This window comes from Bufo gargarizans, chromosome 1, assembly GCF_014858855.1.
Source record: "Bufo gargarizans isolate SCDJY-AF-19 chromosome 1, ASM1485885v1, whole genome shotgun sequence".
NCBI lineage: Eukaryota > Metazoa > Chordata > Amphibia > Anura > Bufonidae > Bufo > Bufo gargarizans.
Genome location: NC_058080.1, coordinates 736592011 through 736598437, shown reverse-complemented (window position 1 = coordinate 736598437; position 6427 = coordinate 736592011).

Genomic DNA, 6427 nt, shown 5'->3' with positions numbered 1-6427 from the left:
CTTACAATACACCCTTTCAAGTGAAATAAGGTAAGACGTTTATAACGTTGCATAGGGGAAACAGGGGGCAAATGTCCAGACTTCACAGTACCCCTGCTCCACGGCACTACACTGTTATACAGAGTGGCGGGAGCATCTGTGTCCTGGAAGGAACATATGGTAGACTGCGGCAGAAAAGAGTCAGAAAGCAAGCAAAAGTCAAGATGTTTAAGGTTCCTGTGAGGGTGTGCTGGTGTGTGGACTGGGGGCAGCTGGAGAGACCGGTAAAGAGAGTGCGAGTAGGTTGTGGATAGGGGGAGAGGCGAGTTAGAAAGGCTGGATAGGGAGCAGAGGCGGGTACAGATATAATCCAGTGTATGACCATCTCTGTGGGTGGAAGTGGAGGACCACTGTGAGAGGCCAAAGGATGAAGAGAGTGCTAGAAGCTTAGAGGCAGCTGAATGGCAAGTGGCAATGGGCATATTGAAGTCACCCATGATGATAGTGGGGATGTCAGCAGAGAGAAAGTGTAGGAGCCAGGTTATGAAGTGGCCAAGAAGGATGGTGGCTGCTACTTGGAGGTTGTAGGGAGAGTAGATGTGAACAGTGTGTACTTCAAATGAAGGGAGTATAATGGAGGGTGGCAGTGGAGTTGGGCTGTAGGAGCAGGTGTCAGATAGGAGAAGACTAACTCCTCTACAATGTTTGCAGCGGGGGGTGTGAGTGAAATGAAATCCACTATAAGAGAGTGTAGCAGGGGAGGAGGTGTCTGAGGGTGTCAGCCATGTTTCTGTGAGACCCAGAAAGGAAAGTTTGCCAGAGATGAAAATGTGATGAATGTAGGAGAGTTTGTTACAGACAGAGCGTGGTAAAGTTGAGCTGCTGGCAGCAAAAGAAAGTTCCATATCATAAAGATGTGCGTACACATTGTGTGAATAATTAGAGATGAGCAAATCGAAGCTGATGAAGTAGAATTCGATCTGAATTTCAGGAATCACATTTTTTCCTAAAATGGCTGCTGCATGTGTGAGGACATGGAGAAAAGAACTTGGGTAAGGCGGGATCACCCAGATTGACATGCATGCATGCAGCCAATCAGCAGCCAGCCCTTTTATCACGGCTGTGTCATGGTCTGGTGTAGTGGACCATGACACTTTTGCCGTGCATGCTTGTTGCTGGTGGCAACATGTTGTTTTGCATGTTTTGACACTTCCCCTTTAAGTTGTGTGTCTCTTCCCATCCTGGTGTGTTCGGAGTTACGATGTGTGCTTGGTGGTGCTGGGTGTGGCTTCTGGCTTTTCTCATACTGTGTTGTGAGCCTGAAGGTCAGTTTGTTGTTTGCATGCAGATGTGTAGGAGCTCTGCTCCTCTCTTGATCTCTATTCTTACCTGTGTGAGGGCATCTTAGTTGGACACCGTTTGTCTCCCTTTGTTTTCTTTCCCCTCCTCACCTGTTATGTTGTTTGGTGTGGTTCATGTTGGGGTCTAGTTGTTTTTGTCATGTCTGGTGTTCCATGTCAGGTCGGTTTGGTGTCGTGATCTGCATGGGTGTTTGATATTTTCCCCAGTCTGTTGTTGAACCATAAGCCTGTATGCAGCGCTGCCTAGAGCTTCCATGGATCTGGTGTTCGCACGGAGGTCTGGGTAGATGTTTGGCGCCATCTTTCCATCTCTGCTGCGGCAGGTAAGTGTTGGTTGTTGCTAGTGTTCTGTTGTTGCACTGTGCACTTACCTGCAGTCCATTTGCTGCATATGATCTTTTCCCTTCTGTTACTAGGCCTGTGGGAGACTCCAATTTATCAGTGTCGTGGATAAATCGGCGGTCTTATTCCTGACTTCCATATTGCAGGGACCAATAGGGTCAGTAGGATCCAGGTTTGAGTGTATGAGCCCTCCCACCTTCAGGGGGCGCTCATAAGGTCAGGAGATCAGGGTCAGGATTAGGGCAGCTATAGGAGGTGACCTGCTCCCTATCCCTGTTTTGTGGCCTAGTATCAGTTCCCATTATACGGTGGGGGTTTCCCCCACTCCCCACCATGACAGTACGTCCAACTGAGCCTCTCCGCTTGGTACCTTCGAAAGAGGGCTCAGCATGTGTCGCCTGCCATTTTCTGGTGCACATCTTTATCCTCCGGAGGGAGGGTGAAAGGGGAGTTACTGTTAACGGCGCGGTTCTGGGTAACTGGGGTTGCCATTGTTGTTGAACCGTTGCTTGTGCTGGTGTGTCCCCTCGTTCCGTTCTCAGTTGTTCCTTGCTCTTGGGCTGGTTGCTGGCAGCATTCCTTTGGTGTACTGGCTGTGTGCTGGTTGGGAATGCTTGCTGATAGCCGCCCAGAGTGTGAACTGTGTCTGAGATGGACGCTGTGTTCAGTATGGTTTCTCCTTACTGCTTGTTGGCTGGCTGCCAGGGACCTAGTTGGTGGTCCTGGCATGTTGGCAGCAGTTTTGAGGGATGTGCGGACACAGAATCTGCACTTTTTTTTATTTTTTATTCCCTGTTATTTTTTGGGGAGGGCTTTGAGGGGTGGCAGTGTCACGGCTGTGTCATGGTCTGGTGTAGTGGACAATGACACTTTTGCCGTGCATGCTTGTTGCTGGTGGCAACATGTTGTTTTGCATGTTTTGACACTTCCCCTTTAAGTTGTGTGTCCCTTCCCATCCTGGTGTGTTGGGGGTTAAGATGTGCGCTTGGTGGTGCTGGGTGTGGCCTCTGGCCTTTCTTATACTGTGTTGTGAGCCTGAAGGTCAGTTTGTTGTTTGCATGCAGATGTGTAGGAGCTCTGCTCCTCTCTTGACGTCTTATCTTACCTGTGTGAGGGCATCCTAGTTGGACATACTGTCACGATGGGGAGTGGGGGAAACCACCCACCGCATAAGGGAACTGATACTAGGCCGTAAACAGGGATAGGGAGCAGGCAGGGCCGGCGTCATAACCCGACATCCCCGGGCAAGTGCCGGGGCCCAATCCTCCTGGGGGGGCCCACTGAGCTGCTATGAGCACTGCCATCAATACAGATGGGAGCTCTCACTGCTGTCACTTACGCAGTACCCCTCTGGTGGGCCCTCTGAGTCACATGGGTCCGGCTGCTGCAGGGACTCAGAACACGCCCCCTCTACACAGGACACGCCCCCTCTACACAGGACACGCCCCCTCTACACAGGACCTGCTGCCTGAGGAGAGAGACCGCAGGGCTGGAGCAGAGAAGTGTGAAGACAGTCTGTGAGTGAGTCTGCACTGTGACTGTCTCTTCTTGTGGGACAGAAGGAAGGGGGAATCTTCGATCTGCTGCTTCATTCTATGTAGAGGTTTTACTGTTTCATTAAGCTGTTTGTCTCCATGACACCCCCCCCCCCCATATCCTGTCCTATCTCATCCTCATGGAGCCCCTGCTGTCTCCTTTCCTCGCTCCTGTCCCACCCTCCTATCTCCTATTGCTGCCCTGCACAGACCTCCTGCCCCTCAGAGCCCCTTCCACCTACTTGCTGTGTCCACCCCTCCTGTCCATCCAGGGCCCCTGTCTCACTCCTCTGCCTCTCATTATGGTGGCATCTGAACCGTATTCACCATAAGGACCTTCTAACGTCACAGGGTCATGTGACTGTGCCCCCCACCGCATACTGTGCCCCCCACCCCGTACTGTGCCCCTTTATACCCTGCATTGTGCCCTCTTACCACACTCTGTGCAGTGCCCATAGTCATTCCCTGTACTGTGCCCTCTTATACCCTTTTATCCGGTCACTGTATGGTGGTTTTATCATTGTATGGCGGTGTTATCACTATATGGCGGTGGTATCCAATAACTGGATGGCCATAACTGTATCCCTTCCATGCCCACGCCATCCTTTTTTAGACCTGGCATGAGCGGGAAAAGATACAGATTGCTGTGCTAAGGACCTTTGCGCCACAATCTGTGTCAGATATACGCCTAATATAGACGTATTTCTATATAATAAATGACCCCCTAATTGTATCATCATTCGGGGGTCGGGCTAATATCTTTATAGTATATAGATTCTAGTGTGTTATACTGGGCCCTGTATTTCCCAGTAGAAAATGATCCTTGGGAAACACAGTCCTCATCCCTGACCACCAGGACCAGGCAGCGCTCTGTCAGTACATGGCGGCCTCCTCTCTCCGCCGCGCTGCTCCGCTCTGTACTGGGGATTATTCTGACACTAGGGCTGGGTTCACATCCTATTTGTGCCATCCATTTAATGTATACCAAAAATGTATGTGTTACCAGATGGCTCAGACTGATGCCGTACAGTGGCGTCCGGTCACCGTACAATCCTCAGACTGATGCCGTACAGCGGCGTCCGGTCACCGTACAATCCTCAGACTGATGCCGTACAGCGGCGTCCGGTCACCATACAATCCTCAGACTGATGCCGTACAGTGGCGTCCGGTCACCATACAATCCTCAGACTGATGCCGTACAGTGGCGTCCGGTCACCATACAATCCTCAGACTGATGCCGTACAGTGGCGTCCGGTCACCATACAATCCTCAGACTGATGCCGTACAGTGGCGTCCGGTCACCATACAATCCTCAGACTGATGCCGTACAGTGGCGTCCGGTCACCATACAATCCTCAGACTGATGCCGTACAGTGGCGTCCGGTCACCATACAATCCTCAGACTGATGCCGTACAGTGGCGTCCGGTCACCATACAATCCTCAGACTGATGCCGTACAGCGGCGTCCGGTCACCATACAATCCTCAGACTGATGCCGTACAGTGGCGTCCGGTCACCATACAATCCTCAGACTGATGCCGTACAGTGGCGTCCGGTCACCATACAATCCTCAGACTGATGCCGTACAGTGGCGTCCGGTCACCATACAGTTCCATGGTAGAAGAAAACGTATACGTTACCGTAATGCATTTTTTACTGGACTCTGCAGGATACAAAAACATGGAGTGCTGCACATTTGTATACATCAAACCGATAGGAAAAACGTGATGTGAACACACATGGGGGGGCACGTACTAAAATTTGCTGTGGGGCCCTGTCAGTTCTAGCTACATCACTGCACATCTCCTCCTCTCCTCCAGGCCTGGCTCACTGCTGCAGCGGAGGAGAGAAGGAGCGCGGGGAGCTGCGGTTAGTGAATGACAGGACCACCAGCTCCCCTGCTCTCCAGCAATGATAGGTATGTGAGGGGGCCACTGGGGGGGGTCATTCATCACACTGTGAGGGCCCCTTACACAGTATAATGACTCCCAGTGCCCCCCATTTAGTATAATGATCCCCATTGACCCTCCATTTAGTATAATGACTACCAGAGCCCCCATTCAATATAATGACCCCGAGTGCCCCCTCCATACAGTATAACCCCCAGTGTGGGGGCAACTGGGGGTCATTATTCTGAATGGAGGGCCACTGTGGGGTCATTATACTGTGAAGGCCCTTTACATAGTATAATGACCCCCAGTGTCCCCCATTTAGTATAATGATCCCCAATGACCCTCCATTCAGTATAATGACCCCCAGAGCCCCCTCCATACAGTATTCCCCCTGTGTGGGGGCTACTGGGGGGTCATTATTCTGAATGGGGGTTATTATTCTGAATGCAGGGCCACTTGGGGTCATTATACAATGGGGGGGAATTGGGGGTTTATTATACTGTGTGAAGGGCCACTAGTGGTCATTATACTGTATAGGGGCCACTGGGGGTCATTATCATGTGGGAGCCACAGGGGGACATGTAAATGTAAAAAAATGCCTCATGGGGGCCCACTGGGATTTATCGCCCAAGGGCCCACATGAACCTGGAGCCGGCCCTGGGAGCAGGTCACCTCCTACAGCCGCCCTAATCCTATCCCTGACCTCCTGACTGTATGAGCTGCCCTCGATGGTAGGGGAGATCATAATCTTGAACCTGGACCCTACTGACCCTATCGGTCCCTGCAATATGGAAGTCAGGAATAAGAGACGGCCGATTCATCCACGACACAGATAAATTGGAGTCTCCCACAGGCCTAGTAACAGAAGGGAAAAGACCATATGCAAAAACTGGACGGCAGGTAAGTACACAATGCAACAACAGAACACTAGCAACCACCAACACTTACCTGCCGAGGCAGAGATGGAAATACAAGGTGGAGTTCCAGCGGGCCGGGCAGTCACAAATCAGATGTCAGGTGTCAGCAAGGCGAGCCATGGCCGTGTAAGACTTTCTTTGCCTGCCGCAAGACATCCTGGACCCCGGGGTATTTGGCAACGAATTGCTGCACGACTAAGTTCAGCACGTGTGTCATTTTGCCCTGTTTCAGCTCGCTCAGCAGATTGGTACCGTTGTTGCACACCACTGTTAAATTGAGCGGGGTTAGCCACTGATCGGCCTGTGACCGCAGTGCAGGATCGGTGTGGCTCTTGGCTTCCAGGCACAACAGCCTCAGCACAGCATGGCAACGTCTCACCTGGCACGTCAAATAGGTTCTG